This window comes from Phocoena phocoena, chromosome 17, assembly GCF_963924675.1.
Source record: "Phocoena phocoena chromosome 17, mPhoPho1.1, whole genome shotgun sequence".
NCBI lineage: Eukaryota > Metazoa > Chordata > Mammalia > Artiodactyla > Phocoenidae > Phocoena > Phocoena phocoena.
The window spans coordinates 34,987,416-34,990,780 of NC_089235.1; the positions used below are offsets into that span (position 1 = coordinate 34,987,416).

The 3,365-nt window shown below is 38.1% G+C and overlaps 1 pseudogene; it reads left to right on the top strand.

Annotated features, from left to right (window-relative positions):
* Positions 1-1,317: 1,317 nt before the first annotated feature.
* Positions 1,318-2,090, top strand: LOC136137246 (lysine-rich coiled-coil protein 1-like; annotated as a pseudogene).
* Positions 2,091-3,365: the final 1,275 nt, after the last annotated feature.

Genomic DNA, 3,365 nt, shown 5'->3' on the forward strand with positions numbered 1-3,365 from the left:
TCCCCCACCAGCATCTAGCAGGAGCCCTAGTTGTGAGGAGACTTGAACTCTGTGTCCTCCTACTCTGCCATCTTGATTCTGCCAATGTGTATATTTAAGGTACAATTTAAAATGTAATCTCTGCTATAATACATTTTTGCATTATTAGACATAGTTAAATGATATTTCAATAAAATAAAAAATTGTTATATTTTTAGCAGTTGACACACAAAAAATCTGGTTTTCTTTACTCTTTTATTACTTTCCTGGAACCAAAGGCACTTGAATTTGAGACACTTGGATCAGTGTTTTATCTTAGCAAATGACAAGAAGAAATCTGGCTTTGCCCTCTAAATGCCTTTCAAATAATGACTGGAAGTTGATGATGACTGACTTCTCTCAGTGAGCACAGCCTGTACTATATTTAGCATGACAATGATCTTTGGCTAAGCAGTAGACTGCTTGCTTCTTCATTTACCTTTCTTCAAAATTGTTAAAATTGTTGGTGCTTCTTTGAAAATGCTGTACATTTTAAATAATTTGAAGCAAATATTGAATCAAAGATAAATCAATTATATAATATGTATTCAGCTAAAGTAAGCATATTCTAATTTTGTGAATAAGAAAAACTCACATATAAATAATAATGTCCTTAATAATATTATGACAGTATCTCCTTTATTTGTCAACGTTCTTTGTACTTAGTGGTCATGATTATTGATAGTGATTGTGATTTTCTTGATTAGAATATAAACTCCACAAGGGCAACACTTTAAAAATGTTAACTGGAGTAGTGCACCTCGCTGCTATGGCGGCGGTGCTGTCCAGTCAGCCGCTGGTAGTGGTAGCAACTTTCCCTCACGAAGTCCGGTCTCTGCCTCCTGCTCCCACCCACTTGCTCGGTGGCTGAGGCAGCGGTGGCGGCAACGGTTGTCCCTGCCTCTCCGCCTCCACCACCTCGGCCTACCCACCGACTGGCGACGTTGGTGGGGAGGGGGACTGTAGTTGTAGACGGCCGCCCCTGCCTCAGAGAAGATACCATGTTGAATGAGCAAAGACTGAACTTTATACAGATACCTTTTGTAAAAAGGCTTATAAGGAATAGTGACATAATTTGAATCGCAGTGGATTTCATATTATGAGGTGAATGGGAGTGGAGTATTGGACAAAAAATAGATTTTTTAATCTCTGCATCATGGTTTTTAGCTCTTCAGTTGTTGCACAGTCTCACTATTTGGGGAAAGTTCATGCTAAAAAACTGAAGCAATTAATGGGTGAATATGATCAAATTTCTCCACCAACTTCTCAACCTGATAAGGAGAATCCCTTGTCAACCTAATGAAGCATTCAAAGAACACATCTGACTCTTTTCAAGATGAACTTGAAGATTACATCAAAGTGCAGAAAACCAGAGGCTTAGAGCCAAATACTTGTTTCAGAAAGATGAGAGAGGATTATTTGGAAACCTGTGGATACAAAGAAGAGGTTGATTCTAGACCCAGGTGTAGAATGTTTGATCAAAGACTCCCTTATGAACCCATCCAGACCTACTGAAGACCATGCAATATTTCACAAGCAGTGGAGAAGCGGTTACCTCAGTGGCTACAGCTTATGACAGCAGGCTGAGACTAGACTCCCTGAGCTACTGTCAATTCACCAGGGACTGTTTCTCAGGAAAACCAGTAGCCCTGAAATTTAGTCAACAAGAGTATAACTGTAGCTCATACAGTGTAGAATCTGGAGTTTACAGGCATCTCTCCTTAGAAAACAGCACCAGTGCCCATCAAACTAGTTATAAACAGATACATCAGAAGAGAAAAAGACACCCAGAGGAAAGCTGGGATAAACCAGAAGAGGAGCGGCCCAAGCATAAGAGGAAGAAAGCTTATGAGGAAATGGACTTAGACAAACACAAGAACATCCAAAGAAACAAAATAGAGGTGGAAACAGTCAGAGTCAGTACAGAAAAGCTTAAGAACTGAAAGGACAAAAAAAGCCAAGATGTAGCCTCTAAGAAAGAGGAATGTAAGTGTAGAAAAGAGAAAAAGGAACAAGGGAAAGAAAGGACAGAAGAGGAGATGCTTTGGGACCAGTCTATCCTTGGATTTTGAAGCTCTTGCATTGGTTCTCCTGAGGTTAAACTGAAAAAATAGTTGAGGAGCTTGGTTTTACGATGTCCATGTTCATATTGCTCTTTTCATGTGAACAGGTACAAAGGCTAAGTGAACAGAAAACATTTAGTGTACTTTCTGTCCAACATAGAAATTACTTTTCCTCTCTTCTAAAATCATTACTACATTTTTCTTATACATAATGTAACTTCCCTTAATGAGGGTGGCTCTGCTTTTATTCATCAAATTGCTATGATGGTGGAAGTATTTTTCCCTTGGGAGGTCATTTATTTTAAATTGGAGGATTAATAGGCTTTACAGAATCTATTTCTTGATTGGGTTTTAGTTTGGGGTGGGTGTTTTTATATTCATTAGTTTTCTCTGTGAAGCAGTTTAGATTGATTTCTTTTTCCTTCATTAGATCTAACTTGCAGTGTATTTTCTAGATTGGAAAGTGGAAAATGACATACATTATAATAGGCTTAAGTTACATACAGTTTTAAACGTTTCAAGAAGTCTTGATACAAAATCAGTTTATATTCTGGAAATGTTTATAATATAATAAAGTTCTAATTTCTCCAAAAATATGTTAACTGTTATATCCTAAATATTCAGTAGAGTGCTTGGCACATAGTAGATAATAAATGTCTGTTGAAGTATTATTTAAGGATAACTGAAAAAAAAAAACCCTATATTTGAATAATATGTATTAGCCAGATTAGGCTAAATTGCATTGTCAGTAATAAACAACCTCCAAATATCAGTGGTTTAACATACAAAAGTTTATTTCTTGCTCCTGAAACATATTATTGTGGTTGACAGTGGGCTCTGCATCTGGATTGATGTAGGCTCTGCAGTCTTGTAGCAGCAACATTTGGATTAGAGCTCTCCACTCAGACACCATGGCAGGCGAAGAGAGAGAGACTTGAGAATCATGCACAGGCTTTTCTCCACTCATGTCTTTGGCCAGAAGTAGTCATATATCTTCATCAAGATGCAAAGAGGTTAGGAAGTGTTGGGAGCAAATAGAATATTGGATGAGTGTTACTGCCTCTGCCACAGCATGGTAAGTAAACCAGTGCCTAATTGTTACCTGAAGCTGCTGCTAGTAGCTGCTAGGATTATTGTTAGGCCCTTTAGTACATATTTCCAGATGTTAAAAGGACTTCATCCCCCTAGGAGGACCATAGGGCAGGCTGTTATGTCACTCACTGGGGTTTCTGGAGATTCACAGTTGTGTCACATTGTTTATAATTTGGAGTGCTCTTTGAACCA